Source organism: Podarcis melisellensis (genome assembly GCF_964234715.1).
Source record: "Podarcis melisellensis genome assembly, chromosome: 11".
NCBI lineage: Eukaryota > Metazoa > Chordata > Lepidosauria > Squamata > Lacertidae > Podarcis > Podarcis melisellensis.
Window position 1 is genome coordinate 48,688,099 of NC_138543.1, and position 18,202 is coordinate 48,706,300.

At 43.2% G+C, this 18,202-nt stretch overlaps 1 protein-coding gene across 9 annotated transcripts in view; it reads right to left on the minus strand.

Annotated features, from left to right (window-relative positions):
- Window positions 1-18,202, minus strand: part of NEDD4L (NEDD4 like E3 ubiquitin protein ligase) — a 269,669-nt gene that overhangs the window by 77,967 nt on the left and 173,500 nt on the right. The gene's annotated exons all lie outside the window — the stretch shown is intronic.

Consider the following 18,202-nt stretch of genomic DNA (forward strand, 5'->3'; position numbering starts at 1 on the left):
AGAATAGCTAAAAGCAGATTAAAACACATGTAACTTATTTATATAAACAAACATAATTTTTATTAAATTTTCTAATTTACATTTCAAAGCATTCATTTAGACAACCTTACATCAAAAACTTCCCTTCTTCTCTGGTTCATTTTGCATACCATACATCCCTGCATATTTTACATGGACTAAACCATTCGGTAATCCATTGTTACACCCATCAAAAATTATTTTCAGGGTTGAATTTATCTTAAAGCTACCAGCGTTTTTAAATAAACACAATTGTCACCCATATATTCAATAAACATTTTCTGTTGTTCTGTAAATCACCTTGTATATTAATTGTTGTTGTTGTTTAGTCATTTAGTTGTTGTTGTTTAGTCATTTAGTCGTGTCCGACTCTTTGTGTCCGCATGGACCAGAGCATACCAGGCACTCCTGTCTTCCACTGGCCAAAGCACTGGAGCCTCAGATTCAGGGTCTGTCCTTCCAGTGAGCACTCAGGGCTGATTTCCTTAAGAATGGAGAGGTTTGATCTTCTTGCAGTCCATGGGACTCTCAAGAGTCTCCTCCAGCACCATAATTCAAAGCATCAATTCTCCGGTGATCAGCCTTCTTTATGGTCCAGATCTCACTTCCATACATCACTACAGTGGTGCCCCGCAAGACGAACGCCTCGCAAGACGGAAAACCCGCTAGACGAAAGGGTTTTCCGCTTTGGAGGCGCTTCGCAAAACAAATTTCCCTATGGGCTTCCTTCGCAAGACGAAAGCCCATAGGGAAATCTCCGGGGACAGCGGGGAAGCGCAGCGCGTCTTCCCCACTGTCCTCAGACCTCCTCCGAAGGCTGGCGGTGGGGCGGAGAGACCTCTTCCCCCCGCCAGGCTTCGGGAGGCTCCTCCGAAGGCTGGCAGTGGGGCGGAGAGACCTCCTCCCCCCGCCAGGCTTCGGAAGGCTCCTCCGAAGGCTGGCGATGGGATGCAGAGCCCTCCTCCCCCCGCCAGGCTTCGGAAGGCTCCTCCGAAGGCTGGCGGCGGGAGGAGGTCTCTCCGCCCCACCAGCAGCCTTCGGAAGGCTGCTCCGAAGGCTGGCGGTGGGAGGAGGGTTTTCCTTCCCACCGCCAACATTCAGAATGCTGTTCTGAATGTTGGCAGTGGGTAGGAAAAACCCTCCTCCCACCGCAAGCCCCGGGAACAGAGAAGCGCTGCGCGCCTTCCCCTCTGTTCCCGTACCTGTCCGAAGGCTGGCGGTGGGGCGGAGAGACCTTCTCCCTGCGCCAGGCTTCGGAAGGCTCCTCCGAAGGCTGGCGGCGGGAGGAGGTCTCTCCGCCCCACCGGCAGCCTTCGGAAGGCTGTCCTGAAGACTTGCGGTGGGAGGAGGGTTTTCCTTCCCACCGCCAACATTCAGAATGCTATTCTGAATGTTGGCGGTGGGGAGGAAAAACGCTCCTCACACCGCTGTGCACCTTCCCCTCTGTTCCCGTACCTGTGCTGAAGGCTTGCGGTGGGGAGAAAAGCCCTTCTCCGCACTGCCAGCCTAGCAAGCGGTCTCCATAGGAACGCATTAATTGATTTTTAATGCATTCCTATGGGAAACCGTGCTTCGCAAGACGAAAAACTCGCAAGAAGAAAAAACTTGCGGAACGAATAAATTTTGTCTTGCGAGGCACCACTGTACTGGGAAAACCATAGCTTTAACTATACGGACTTTGTCGGCAAGGTGATGTCTCTGCTTTTTAAGATGCTGTCTAGGTTTGTCATTGCTCTTCTCCCAAGAAGCAGGAGTCTTTTAATTTCATGACTGCTGTCACCATCTGCAGTGATCATGGAACCCAAGAAAGTAAAATCTCTCACTGCCTCCATTTCTTCCACTTCTATTTGCCAGGAGGCAATGGGACCAGTGGCCATGATCTTAGTTGTCGTTGTCCATGGAGTTTTCTTGGCAGGGATACTTGAGTAGCTTGCCAGTTTCTGCTCCAGGTGGAACACATTTAGTCAAAACTCTCCGCTATGACCTGTCCATCTTGGGTGGCCCCGCACGGCATAGCTCATAGCTTCACTGAGTTGTTCAAGCCCCTTCGCCACGACAAGGCAGTGATCCATGAAGGAGTGTATATTAATGGTGTGGTACAAATGAAAATGAAAACCTTAAACAGTGCACAAGCTGGCTGCTTCTCTACCTGGTGTCCCCTGGTAGTTGGAATACAATGAAAATGCTTTCCAAATTCTAACTAATACATTAATTTAAACTTCTGATCTAAATGTGCTGTACTCTTGCTGCTTCATTTAAGATAAAAACCAAAATTAGCCTTAGGCTTCTAAAATGCCTAATTATTCTGTCAAATTAGAAACTGCCCATTATTCACTGACTAGCAGAAAGTGAACTGACTGACATTTGAAATGCTTATTCCATCAAACTGAAGGACAGGGAGACAAAAAAATGTGGAGATACTGATAACATGAAAGATTATTTGAAATATGCAAATTATACCTTGGAGCAAGTTCTGCAGAAACAGAAGTTACTGGAATGGGCAGCCTTTGCTATAGCTTCATTAGGCAATGTTTAATGTCATTCATTAGCTAATTTCTTGGACAGCAACAAACCTACCCAATTTAAACAAGGCATGAAATCCATCTATTTATACAACTGTGACTAAGATCCATTCAACTAGTTCTGTGTGTCCAAACATATTTTGGACTTGCATTTCACGAATCAGATGGTTCTGAAACTCTGAAGTTGTAAAGGAAGTCTGTGATACCTTTTAACATCCTTTCAGTAAATTCCCCAAACATTTGATAGATTTTTACAGGTTAGCATGACCCACATACTGCTAGACTTTGGGGTTTTACTACTACTGCTGCTGTGATTGAGGTATTATTATTAATAACAACAACAACAATTTGTTGCTGTTATTTTACAAAAGAAAAAAATAATAATACGCAATATTTCAATAAAACCATTATAAAACCCAGCATATGCAACATGATTTTTACACATTTTACTTACCAAGCAAAAGTAAATTTATTAATTTAAGCCGGATATCTTTTGAAATCCCAAGTCGTGTTACAACTTTTCAGAACCCCGTATTTTTGGAATCTGAAAGTTGAAAAATTCAATGTGTCCTACTGTGGGAGGACTTGTCTTCAGGTTGCAACGTGGCCAGCAATGTCACAAGACTCTCTGTCAGACCCAGACCAGCAGGTTGTATTACTGTGTAAGTGTAATATTGGGACAAAGGATGGCCTGGTTGCACTTGGGTTCAGAAAGGCCTAGGGCAGGCATGGCCAAACTTGGCCCTCCAGCTATTTTGGGACGACAGTTCCCATCATCCCTGACCACTGGCCCTGTTAGCTAGGGATGATGGGAGTTGTAGTCCCAAAACAGCTGGAAGGCCAAGCTTGGCCATGCCTGGTCTAAGTTGTGCCCATTATCTCACCAGGCCATGAGGACAGCCAACTATGGAACATTATAGTACAAAAGGAAATTGGGAGACTAAAGGTGGACAACACAAAGCAAGTATCAACTTGTACTGAATAATAAGAACTTCAGGAGGTGAGGAAGGGGGGCATGTCTGTGTGTCTCCTTGTCCAGCAAGACCATTCACTTTTGCCCCTAGAACCATGACATGAATCCAAAGTAGGCGATTATGAGACTCTTTCAACGAACAGGAAAGGAACTTGCTCCAACCTTGAGAGTCAAAGCAACTCTTCCAAAATGGAAAAGGAAAGAGAGGGAGTAGGGAGGGTCTCTTTTTCTCTGGCCCATATCATCAGGCTTCAAAGACCATTACTTGCTCTAAGGAAAAGCAAACGTTTTAACCGGTCAGCTTAACAATCATGCTATTCACTCGTGTGCAAATTGCTTTAGGTGGAAATATGGCTACTGAAGTGAACAGGCATAGAAATACGCTTCAGCCTCCTTGCTTCGGTAAAAACAACAACATAGGTGAGTTATTGCAATACCAGACTGGACTCAAGTGATCAGAATTCGAATATATTGTTACCCCATTTTCCAGTGCCTTTATCATTATTATTTTTTACTTCCATGTAGTCTCCCAATACATGAATTTACTTGAATACACCACATGGAAACAAGATGTTAACACTACGGTGATGGCTATTAAATGTGAATCTTTGCAGGGTTTCTAGTGATTTCTACAAATGGATATTCCCTCCTCGCCCACTCTAATCTTCAATGCTGAATGAAATATTAAGAGAGATTTAAGGGTGCAATTCACTGTCTGAAGGGCTATAGGATTTGGCAGTTTCCTGAGCTTGGAACTTCCCCAAGAACTTTTTTGGTCTGGCTTCAGAAGGCCTTGAAATGGGACTGTAAAGAGACCAGGAAGCACGATGGGGCATTGGCATTCTTCTCGCTCACCATCAGGTACTTTATACCACACAACGGTCAAACTTTCTGGGTGTGCAATGGGAGAGGGTCCCACCACCAGGGGTATGAGCCAGTCCGTTGGGGAGTTGTGGGGAGACGTAAAAATGAACAGGGCATGTTCCACACTATGGGTTTCCAACGCCTCTTGATCCAATATCAATTACAAGATCTTCAGGTGACCATGAAGATGGATAATAGGCACTTAAGAGACTGTCTCTTCAGGTCCGATGCAGAAAGGGATTTAACCACGATTGCCTCTACCAAAAGTTCACCATGGTTCCCACTTCTCGAAATGGAGCACATCCGAGCTAGTTATCTGACAAAGCTCCCACTTGCCGTACTAAGAGCCGCTTTTACAGAATTACGATTCCAATCGATGCCCTCGGCGGTGTTGGATGGTCGGTACGGCAAAGTACAGAACAAGGAGAGACTTTGTCTGTGTGGGCAACCTTGCGCACAGGACCTGTACCACTATTTATTGCAATGCCCACTATATATAGAACCAAGAGACCGATTTATAAAACCCCTGCTTACAAATGGAACACACTCGAACAGGGCGGAAAGGGTGAAATGGCTGCTGAGTGATACTGATTTCTTCGTAACTTATAAAACAGCACTATATGCGTTGGCAGCTAAGAAGATCAGGAGAAAAGAACTAGATAAAATAGCGGTCAATTGCAAAGGTCATTCGGACATTTAAGCTGGCACATTCTATCTGAGAACCCCCTGCTATTCTATAGTATGCAACAAATAATTTCTAGGAGACGGGACCGTGGTTTATTGTATTTGCAGTGCCCGATGTTTTTATGGTTTTTTATGGTTATTGTAGTTATTCTTTTTGTTTCCTTTCTGAATGATGCCATGGCCTTTGGCTAGTGCAATAAAGTTTATGATGATGACACTATGGGTTGGGTCACCAAGTCTGGTCAACCAAGTGACATTAAGTGACCAATCCACCACCACCCCTATTTAGGCAGATAGGCCTCCTCTGCTGGCAGCACCCCAGCATCAGAAACTTATCCTAACAACAACATCAACCCCAGTCCATCTAACTGGGTTGCCCCAGCCACTCTGGGAGGCTTCCAGCAAAATCTAGTAAAAAAAACCACAGCAAAACATCAAATATTAAAAACTTCCCGATACAGGGCTGCCTTCAGATGTTTTGTAAAAGTCATATAGTTGTTTATTTCCTTGACATCTGACAGGAGGGTGTTCCACAGGGTAGGCGCCACTACCAAGAAGACCCTCTGCCTGGTTCCCTGTAAACCTCACTTCTCGCAGTGAGGTAACCAACCACCAGAAGGCCCTCCAAACTGGAACTCACTGTCCGGGCTGTGAAGATACTCCTACGAGTGCACAGGGCCAAGGCTGTTCAAATATTATTTATCCAGATACACGTTCAGCGTTTCTACACCACTGTCTTCCCTCCTGTCAGTTCCCTGCCATTTACCATTTTGGCAGGGAGATTTTGCAACAGGAATCCATTCTGACTAGGCCCCCACCCCACCCCCCTGGGTGTTGACCCTACCTAATGAAGAGCACAGAAACCTGCCCACACCCTTCCCAACAAAACCTCACACTGGGAACTGTTGTAACAGCAAGGCCTCCCCTGAAAAGGAATTACCATATAAAGACTAGGTTTTGTGTTTTTACTAAAAAAATAGGTTTAAAATCGGGGCACGGGTAGTGCTGAGGGGTGTTTTCTTAATCTGGAGTCCCCCAAAACAGGGGGGGTGTCTTATACATGGAAAAATACGGTAGATAGCACCAACAGCAGGATTAACTAAGATTACGATCTGCTTCTTGCTTTGGACTGAAATGGCTGTTCAGTGAGAGAAAGCCCCAAATCAAGGCAATGATCATACATTCAGCTGAGAAGGGCTAGCGAGGGACTGAATGCAGCCATTAATTAGAGACTTGGCAGTGAGACAACAGACGTGTTCCTTGTGCAAAAGTCACTGTCATTGTCCTCTTGGCATTCCTCTCTGTTCTGTGTCACTACAGTGGGCCAGTGGAGATAACGGCAGCATATGGCTTGGAGGCTGGAGGTGAGACTACAGGCTTGGGTGGGAGGTGTTGAAATTCCCCGAGACAGGGTTCTGCCTGTGTGAGGAAACAACACTTTAAGGTCACCGACTTGGACCAGCACATTTGTTCCTAGCAATTAAACGACGGAATTGATTTGGGGTTCTACGACTGCATGCTATCTGCCGGCACTGAGTGAGAGTCTGCCGTCAGTATACGAACAACAAAATCCACAGAACAAACTTCAAGCTTTGTGTTTTAAGCACACACTCATCACACAGACTCATTAAGACCTGTGTTTTATTTTATTTTATTTTATTTTCAAAGCTCTTTATTGAAGCTTAACATATATACATAATAACCAAAATTCCCAATGATTCCCTCACATAAAATATAATATCTAAATTACAACAGTTGCATAATTACACACTTAATTATAAAACCCATCACCAACCCTCTACTTCCCTCCACAGCAATTCGACTTCTGTATATTTCTTTCTACCTTTCCCCCCTTGCATTCTATAATAAATTATTTTTGTTAAATTCTGATTTTTCCTTCTTTGTTTTGTTATTGCTTACATTTTTTATTCTAAGCCTATTAACATGTCATTTTTAGAACAATATTTTGACATATAATCTTCGAATTACTTCCACACCATTCTTAACTTTTGATTTGATTGATATCTTATAATTGAAGTCAATTTTGTCAATTCTGTATACTCACTTAATTGGTGGGCTTGCAAGGAAATTGGTGGGCTTGCAAGGAAATAAAGAAGTTTTGGGGAATAATACATGAGGAACTTAAGAAAATGCTAAAAAAACAAAACACCTTGATAAAAAATCCCGAAGCTTATCTGTTAGGGTTGGTGGGCAAATACATACCACATATGAAAAAAATAATCTTTTTATATGCAACAACAGCTGCCAGGGTAGTGATTGCTACTAAATGGAAATCTCAGGACATACCAACAAAGGAAGAGTGGTTTTGTAAAATCAAGACCTCTGTTTTTCCTTTATCTACCCACAACAACCCAATAAATATCCGTCCTCAAAAACGGTTATAGTAATAATCGATCCTTTGACAGTGGAATGGTCTCCCCTGGGAGACTGTGAACTCTCCTTTCTTGGAGGCTGGATGGCCATCTGTCCTGGATGATTTCGCTGAGATTGGGGTTGGACTAGATGACCCTTGGGATCCCTCCCAACTCTACGATTCCATCATTTATCATTTTACTCTGTGACAGGGCTGCCTTGACTGTTTTATGCAAAGGTGGGATACAAATATAGGAAACATACAAATAAAGCTGGTGTTGTTTACAAGGGAAGAGGGGGAATTGCATCTGTAAATATTCGTGGAGTATACCCTCTGGGAAGAGCACTTTTTGGGTGCATTTCGAGTTTATACTTATCAGTTACTACTGATAATACACACTGCATGGGCAAGTCATTTGCTACACCTCTCGCCTTTGGATTGGGCAATGCTAATGATGTCACTGTCACAATTACCTAGTACAAAGTACAGTTTAACCAGATAATAAAGCTCAATTGCATTGTAAAGTTGAGTATACATAGCTGTCAATCTTTCCCTTTTTTAAAGGGAAATTCCCTTATTCCGAATAGGATTCCTCCCCAAAAAAGGGAAAAGTTGACAGCTATGTGAGTATACTTTTGCCAAGAAGATCTCCTTCAGTTTGGAGTTTTTGTTTCGCACTTGTTTGGCACTACTTAAAATGTTTTGTTCAGACAAGCCGACCCAGACGTGTAAAGCTGGCATGCTTTTTAATCTAAAAATTTTATTACAGAGGGTTACACTACAGGTTCCTTGGGGTCCTTTCCAACTATACAATTCTGTGATTCTATATTATGATATGCATTTTAAGCGGCTGATTTTATTTATACAGTCACACCTTGGTTCTCGAATTTAATCTGTTCTGGGAGTCCGTTCGACTCCCGAAACAGTTCGGAAACCAAGGCATGGCCTCCAATTGGCTGCAGGAGCTTCCTGCAGCCAATTGGAAGCCTCGTAAGCCACGTCGGACATTCAGCTTCTGAAAAACGTTTGCAAACCGGAACATGTTCAGGAGCTGATTTGTTCGACAACTAAGGCATTCTACTGCCAAGGTATGATTGCACTGAGATTTTTTAAAGCTTTGACTTTTAGTGACCATTTTAATGCAAGTTTTATATTCTTAGTAAACCACTTAGAAGTTTTACAATTAAGTGGTATGCAAATTTTGTTAAATAAATAAAGGAAATATGGTGCAAGGAGTCCTGGGATCTGTAACTCCCAGAGTGCCTGATGCCCCTATTGGGTGCCCTGGATAATTCTATATCCCAAGACTCCTTACTAACCCTGCCCATTATCAGACGTTTGCTTTACGTTATTTGGCACTTGTAAAAGCACCATTTCCACAGAGTGAAGTGGCTGAGTGGGCATCTATGGCGTAAGGCAATTTTTCAAATAAACCCAAGCTGTTAACTCTTGCAGTCCTACTGAGCACTCAGGCAGTCTGGAAAACTGTATTTCCCAGGTTCCCTGGCACCTGGGATGCTGCTGTTTCAATATATCAGGTGCCAAGGGAAAATTAGGCTGCGCACAGACACCTCCTGTTGCTTCCACAAGGAAAGAGGCTACGGGGTGGGGGATCAGATATCACACAGCTACCGTATTTTTCGCTCCATAAGACACACTTTTTTTCCTCCTAAAAGGGGGAGATGTCTGTGCGTCTTATGGAGCAAATGTGTGGTCGGTCGCTGGCTCGCTTTCTGGCGCCGCCCCCTTGCCCAGGCCTCCATGGTTGAATGTCCTGCAGACAGAGACCATTTGTTTCCCCAGGGACATGTGACGGCTGATTAGATTATCTGTCTGGAAACTGTAGAAACGGCTCCCTTTCCTTTCCTAAAGAAGCTGCAGAACTGTGAGTTGAACCCCATAAAAACAGGATTTTTTCCCTTTGCAAAGTAAGCTCAACAACTTTGAGCTGATCCTCAAAAAAGGGGGGCTTTCCCCCTTTCCTCCTCTAAAAACTAGGTGTGTCTTATGGTCAGGTGCGTCTTATGGAGCGAAAAATACGGTAATCCTTCCAGCAAAAGCTTTAGAAGGGGGGGGGGGAGAGAGAGAATTTTGTGAATGTGCTTTAAAATGCCAAACTATGTTGCAGGTTCTAAGGGGAAAATACCTCAGACACACAGCATCCCTATCGTTCATTTAATGCCATTTCAACGATCATTTTGAGAGAAATATACCATAATTTCTCGCTCAGCCCCATCTCCCTATCTGTTCATATCAAGCCCAGAGGATAAGGAGGGAAACAGGAAAAGTTTCTAATTAAGCTTTTTCTATTCCACCCCACCCGCAAGCCAGGTTTCATGTCTCTACTCAAAAGGCACATTTTTCACTTGCACTTTGTGGGTTTAGTATCGGGTTTCCACTGACATTTTTGTCTTAGCACAGTTGAAACAGAGCTGCTCCTGAATGTTCAGCGATTATATAATTTGAGCAAAATTCACTTTTCGCTATTATTTCATCCCCCAGTATGCTGACAACTGGATTACTCATTATGTTCCAAAGCGTACAATATAATTCCACATGAGAGCCATGCTATTTTTTTTACTGTTTCAATTGTGTTCTTTTAGCTTTGCGTTTTGTTTTTAAATATTTGTGAGCCACCCAGAGAACACATGTTATTGGGTGGGAAACCATGGAGGGAGGGGAGAGACAATCATGATTAATAAATAATAATAATAATAATAATGCATCAAAAAGTGACAATGTGTTTAGACCATAATGCTATTTTATTCCTTCCTCTCTTTTTAAATCTAAAAAAAAAACACAGGGAAACACACTAGGAGGGACTGTGTAGAGTAATCCAATCATTGTACAACCTGATCCTGTGAGCTGTTGAATCCACAAATAGAACTGATTCCTGCGCAATATCACAAATTGTAACCTGCGTAACCATTTAACCTACATTTTACACTGGAGCTACGACGTGTCACCCACAGCCTTTTAAGAAATCATTTCAAGCAACTTATTAATCAGATTTAAAAGGATTTAACACGAGAAATTTCCTTATAGCAGCCTCATTCATCTCATTAAACGGTTTATTTGGATAACCAGAAGTCTAGAAGGAAGAGTGTGGCAAGCCTGTACAAAGACACCCAAGATATGTGTTTATGTGAGTCTTTTCATCCCCAGAGCTGTCTTTCCCAGTTGCCTTGCAGCCAACTGCTAGGAAGGAAACAAAAGCCCAAACACTGGCCTATCTTAGTCCTGTGTGTTTTTTTAATTAAAAAGCCCCAACCACATGCAGTGCATCTACTTTTCAAGTTTCAGTTTCCGACAGTAATTGCGTTGTAAAGGAAGAGATATTTTAATTGCAGGAACTCACTTCCAACTTGTCAACTTTCTGTTTCATCCAGTGCCATGGTTTTTTGTTGTGCTGTGTTGCTACGCTCGTCTCCACATTTTGCCAGTAGGCCACTGTACTAACACGGGCTATCCAATTACTCAAAGTTATTTTTAGCTGGAATATTTAAAATAAGCATTTCACCCTCCGCTGTCCTTTTGTTTGTAAACAGTAAGGCCTGAAGCAGGAGGAGCCCCATCCTTTTGGCAAGGCACTGAACAGGACAGTGATTGAAAAGGGGTGAATCCATGCCAAGCGAACAACGTGGAAGGGAATTGGTCACACAAGAACTGCTTTTCACAAGACAGCTGTCTTCCTTACGCCATTTTATTGAGAGTCAGTCAAGAAGGACTATATTATCCTCTAATCCATAAAGAAGGCTGATCGCCGAAGAATTGATGCTTTTGAATTCTGGTGCTGGAGGAGACTCTTGAGACTCCCATGGACTGCGAGAAGATCAAACCTCTCCATTCTGAAGGAAACCAGCCCTGAGTGCTCACTGGAAGGACAGATCCTGAAGCTGAGACTCCAATAGTTTGGCCACCTCATGAGAAGAGAAGACTCCCTGGAAAAGACCCTGATGCTGGGAAAGATTGAGGGCACAAGGAGAAGGGGACGACAGAGGACAAGATGGTTGGACAGTGTTCTCAAAGCTACTAACATGAGTTTGACCAAGCTGTGGGAGGCAGTGCAAGACAGGAGTGCCTGGCGTGCTCTGGTCCATGGGGTCACAAAGAGTCAGACACAACTAAACAACAACAATCCCCTTTTAAATAAATGATCACAAGTAGGGCTGGGAGATATCTGGTTTTCAACATCGTGATATATCACCAGCTAAACACTGCAATATACTGCCTTTATATCATGATGTCTGAAAAAAGGATGAAGTTATGTAGAGGCATCATGGCTTCTCAGTTTTCCCTGCATCGTGATTTTTGCCGGTTCCTGCTCTTGTGATTTTTTCAATTTCTTGTTTAGTCACAACCGCCCTAAGTTGTCTAAAGAACTGAAGTTATGTGCTGTTGACATGAGTAAGACGCTGAGGGCTTTTAAAACTCCTTGCAATTCTTCTACCAACACGGAGTAGAAATGTGGCACATTATGCTCATGATTTTATGACCTGATTTGTCTTCACTAGTTTACTTTCCCCTTCATGAGGCAGGGGAGAGATGAGCTGGCAGAGTTAACAGGGGCTGCAGAAATCGAGAGAAACATTGTCCGGCTTCACAGTTTTCCCCACGTGATTTCTGCATAGCCACACACATATATCGCCAGGTCAAAAATTATGAAACTGATAGCACAATATGGACTTCAAACCAGTTTGGGGCGCAATATATTGACCAGCCCTAATCACAAGTTTTGTTCTCCAATGAGTCCCACATGAAATCCATGGACATCCAAAGGAAATCATTTGAGAACTTTGTTCTAGGGTAGTAATTTCTCTTTCACTGCAATGTTGACAGGACATAGCTGGTATCACTAGGGGAAGATATGGTAAACCCAGGCCCATTTTAACAAAAAGCAACAACAGCAATATGTGTGGTTATGTTCATTTGTGACACTTTGTTCCTTTGTTGTGCTTTTTACTGACAGAGGCCAGAAATAACCCTAAAGCATGCTGTTCATATCTAAGCCATTACCAACAGTTTTTTGCTGCTTACAGGGAATAGAAAGACCTGGAAATAATGTCACTGTGTTCATCATTTGCACTGCATTTCAATCATGACAGCCACCTACCATGGCAAGTGTCATATTAGCACTGCCCTGGGGTGAATGACAGCAATTGTCATTTTTTAATAGCCCCCTTCTCTATATAGGATCGTTATCATTGCATTGCGTGCTGCTACTTTGGAATAGTCATGTATGCATATCGTGATCAGGTCTGTTCTGCAAAAGCGCTTATCAGCAATCACAATGCAAATGAAACTCAGCCAGCAGCAGTAACAAATATATGCACTAAGAGGCAAGAAAAAGAATAAGCGGGAGGGCAGGAACTAACTCAACTAGGCTTTAGCCAAGTTGTTATGGGATTAGCTTAGTACATTATGTAATAAAATTGTAAGGGTGTCATCATGCTGCGGTTTGCGTGGCACACGGGTCCAGGCAGGTGGGCGGAGTGAACTGCCTGCCATGATCTCAGAGTTCATATGGGGAAAGGCTGTCTTTATATATAGGGGTCCTGAGTCATGTAAGGTGTCAAAACCAGCAGTATGATCTTTAGGTGACTACTTGCCATAGGCAATGTCTGGAGGGAGGTGAGAATCCTATGATTCCCTGATTTATATTTGCAAGAACAGGTTTTTTTCTTTCTGCAAGGGTCTCTGTCATGGTTCCCAACTCTGCAGAACCCTCTGCTTTTCAGCCCTGAGCTACTCCCCATATCTATCTATCTATCTATCTATCTGAAACAATATATAGAAAAATACGTAAGACAGATAACCATGAACACATTGCCATGAGTATCTATCATTTCTGCACCCACAAGAAAAAAAGGAGTGGGGGAAATGAGATAATCTTTATACTTGAACGAAACAGAGAGAAAAGATTTATCGCAACATGCAATATGCTCTTGGCCATAGCAAATCAGATCACTAGTCATCAAATATTGTATTGTGCCTCTAGCAATGCATGCTAAGTCATGTTTAAGAAAGATAGAAATGGACAGGGGAAAGGAATAAGAAAATCAAGATCGGTCCAGTGTGTCAAATGAAAAAGCAATGCAATGTACTATTTCATAAATTGGTGTTTTTTTAAAAAAATAAAAATAAAATACAAGTCAGCTTGCAATTAAAAGCAATCATCATCTGTCCAGTGTCCAAACACTCCATATACATTATCCAGCTACCTCTTGCAAGAATAATGAGAGGCAATTGCTTTTCCTGTCACCTGGATATTCAGATAGAAAAATAAAACCACAGAATTTTAGAGCTGGAAGGGACCACAAGGGTCATCTAGTCCAACCCCCTGCAGGAATTACTTGCCCAATGTGGGGCTTCAACCCAGAACCCTGAGGTGAAGAGTCTCATTCTCTACCAACTGAGCCATCTCAGCATGCTAATAACTTGACGAAAAATAACAATAATTAAATTAAAAGCAGCTGGATGGTAATATGGTTCACTGTCAAACAGTGAGCAGGTGGACGATATCCAAATACCTTGCCTGTAGTTCATTAGAAGCATAAAGGACTGGGCGACATCAGATCAATAGCAAAGCAGGGTTTCAGTTTAGCTCTCCTGCAGACTTTTACATTTATTTATTTAGAATGGCAACATTCCAGCCATAAAAATCCACTTCCATGCTATGAAAACCTGATAAGCGATAGTCTTTCAGAAACCATACCACCCCTACCCAGTCAAGGATTTGCAAAACACAGAGTATTGCAATGCTGATATTGATTTCTATCTACTGCAAGAGGATATGTGTCCCACAAAAAAAATGGGGAGAGGGAACCCACTACACCATGATTTTGGAGAACCTCAAAATGTCTTCTGGGGAGGAAACATGTCTTTTAGAATGAGAGAAATGCTTTCTCAAGCAAGGTTTGCTCACTCAGAACGTGTAACACGAAGATTTCTATGCAAGACAATATCTACATTGGAGAATGACTACTCCTGTGTAACAATGATGCAGGGTCAGAAAGGTTTTCCAAAATGGATTTCCCCCCAGTGCTTTAAATTTAAACGTGGGCACTATTAATCAGAAAGCAAAGCACTCTCTGACGTCTAAATGAGTAGGATTTTGAACGTCTTTCTGGCTTGTGTACTGTGTAGCTTTCTATTGGAAAAAATAAAAAGAGCACCCATTTTCTGTGGGGGACCTTAAATATAACATTAACATCACAAAAGGGAATTGACTGGCTTTATTCACACAAATTGATCTACTTCCCAAATAGGCATCTTCTCTTAAGGGCTTTTTTAAAAAAACTCTTTCCCAATCTCTGATATATATTTTGATCTAGTTTGGTCAGAATTGAGTATACACTTCCAGAGTTAGTGCTAAATGCATTACTTCTAGTAAATGAGCCACCACAGCCGTTAGGTGGTCATGAAAATTTGTGTCCCAGGCTTTTTTGGCTCGTCTACCCATGTATTATCTGAAACCCAAGGGGTGCAATGGTTGCCAGATGTGAATTTTTCCCCAGCTCTCCTACCCAAATACAGTGGAACCTCGGTTGTCAAACATAATCCGTTCTGGAAGACTGTTCAACTTCCGAAATGTTCGAGAATCAAGGCGCGATGGACTGTCAGCAAGTTCAATGGGGAAATTGAGAAATGTGCCTTGGAAGCCGTTCAAATTCTGAGGCACGTTCAAAAACGGAAGCAATTACTTCCGGGTTTTCGGTGTTTGGGTTCCGAATCGTTCGGCTTCCAAGGATCTCAAAAACCGAGGTTCCACTGTACTTATTTCTAGGAGTCAACAACTGGCTGCAATAGCTACAGTGAGTTGCCTCAAATGTATGAGAGAAAAGCAAAAGATAAGCATTTTCAATTCATTAAAAATAATTCTACACGTTGTCTGAGGAGGGAGGAGCACTGGGCTGGGGGCGGAGAAGCCAAAGTGAGCATAATCCGAAGATTTCTGTGAGCATAGAAAGGCATCAGCACTTAAGCGCAGCAGCTAATTATGAGGATTTAACAGCTCAACAGAGAACAAAATAATTTATTACAGGGACAGAAATGTATCATTAATCGAGCTTCCCTGTTTTCAAGCTTAAGGCGCACACACACACAAAAACACATAGCTCCAGGGACAAGCTTTCATTAAATTCCTAAAGCAATGCATTTGCTTTATTTAGCTGAATAGGGAGCTTGTCCATTATTTAGATAATGTAAACTGAATGCTAAACTAAAAGCGCTGCTTCTAACAAAAACAGAATTTAGATTTGCATAATGCCACTGCTCTTGTTCCAGTCAGTACTATTAGGATAAATAATGGAATTAATTCTTACAATTTGTATTGCAAATTTGAATACTCAAGGGTTCTCTTCACATAGATTGGCTGCGTCCAGATACTGTCCCATACCACGGTGTGCTTCTATGCTCAATTCTGCATCAGCCCACAGGCCATGGTTTGCGAGAAGCTGCCAAATCAGGATTATCAAGCTACAGTTGAAGCTGGTTTGTAAACCAAAGTTTATATGCTGCTGTTTGCCATTACATGTGAATTTGCAAACCAATGGCAGGGACACTCCTCTACCAGAATAGGCTGCTGGAGATGGGAGTGAACTTTTGAAAATGAATGCTGAGCAGGTAGATGTGAGACAAGGTGCTTGGGAGCACAGTATGTCTGAGGTACTTTTAGAATCTCAAACCCTCAGTGGAGGTTTCAACCATGGTTAGCACAAATCATAAGAATGTATACCTTATAATAAATTAGAGAACTGGTCCATTTAGCCCTGTTGTTGTTTTTTTAATCCACTCTAGCCACCACCTGAAATTATTTGCTCACACCTCCAGGAGAGTCTCCTCTACAACAGAGGTGAGAAGACTTTAGGCTTGTGAAATCTACTTTTTTAATGCAGTCGTACCTCGGGTGGCGCTGTGGGTTAAACCACAGAGCCTAGGACTTGCCGATCAGAAGGTCAGCGGTTCGAATCCCCACGACAGGGTGAGCTCCCGTTGCTCGGTCCCTGCTCCTGCCAACCTAGCAGTTCGAAAGCATGTCAAAGTGCAAGTAGATCAATAGGTACAGCTCCGGCGGGAAGGTAAACAGTGTTTCCGTGCACTGCTCTGGTTCACCAGAAGCGGCTTAGTCATGCTGGACCCGGAAGCTGTACGCCGGCTCCCTCGGCCAATAAAGCGAGATGAGTGCCGCAACCCCAGAGTTGGTCACGACTGGACCTAATGGTCGGGGTCCCTTTATCTTTACCTTTACCTCGGATCTCGAATGGCTTAGTTGCCAAAATACAAAATAGGTACAAAATAGTGGCTTTGGAAAGAGGACATTAGTTAAGTGTTAAGAACAAGGTGTCTTTTCTTCCATGCTTTCAAAAGCTTAATTTAGGGTGGGAAGGAAGCCTGTGGTAACCTCCAGATTAGACTACTGGCATGTGTTATACATGTGACCGTATTTGAAGGTTGCTCAAAAACTGGAGTTAGCCTAGAAAACAGCTGAAAGGGTGTTGGCTGAGAGTGGGTATTGCAATCCCATGCCATACCTCACCTGTTGCATTGGCTCCCAGTTCATTTCCAGGCTAAGTAATTGAAAGTGCTGGTTTAGACCTTGATGCTGTGGGCTTAGGATCCCTGGTGATGTGCTACTCTCTAATGTAACTGACCGCACACCAATATTTTAGACAGAAGCCCCTTTTTTGGGGGGTGACCCTGCCTTGTGAGGTGCTTTGGCTGACTGAAGTGGAAAAGGGACTCCTTGGTGGTGGCACCCTGACTAGGAACTGCTCCCCCAGAGGGAGGCTCACCTTGTGCCTATCTTGATGCAAGGCAAAAGCCTTCTATTCTCCCCCCCCCAGGCTTTTAACTCCTCTGAGCCACTAAAGGTCTTTAACACCAAAGTAGCCCCCAAACTCCTGTATGGCATTCCATTATGGATTGGTGAAGTTAACCAATTATTGAAGCGCATCCAATCCAAATATCTGTGTACAATCCCGAGGCTGCCGAATTGTGTGCTATATGCAGCCATGTGTCTGGAAATTGGACAAGGGCTGCTGGAAACCAAAGCATGGCTCCCCACTATAAAATTCTGGCTCTGCCTACATTTCATAGGAGTATAGCATCTAGATCAAGGGAAGTAATAGTGCCACTGTATTCTGCTCTGGTCAGACCTCACCTGGAGTACTGTGTCCAGTTCTGGGCACCACAGTTCAAGAAGGACACTGAAAAACTGGAACGTGTCCAGAGGAGGGCAACCAAAATGGTCAAAGGTCTGGAAACGGTGCCTTATGAGGAACGGCTAAGGGAGCTGGGCATGTTTAGCCTGGAGAAGAGGAGGTTAAGGGGTGATATGATAGCCATGTTCAAATATATAAAAGGATGTCACATAGAGGAGGGAGAAAGGTTGTTTTCTGCTGCTCCAGAGAAGCGGACACAGAGCAATGGATCCAAACTACAAGAAAGAAGATTCCACCTAAACATTAGGAAGAACTTCCTGACAGTAAGAGCTGTTCGACAGTGGAATTTGCTGCCAAGGAGTGTGGTGGAGTCTCCTTCTTTGGAGGTCTTTAAGCAGAGGCTTGACAGCCATATGTCAGGAGTGCTCTGGTGGTGTTTCCTGCTTGGCAGGGGGTTGGACTCGATGGCCCTTGTGGTCTCTTCCAACTCTATGATTCATGTCCGATCCGTCTTCTTAAACTTTCCACATGATGGCAGAGTCCCACCACTCCAAATGTTTGACTCCCATTGAAGGCAAAATCAGAACCTGTAGCCTATCCCTCG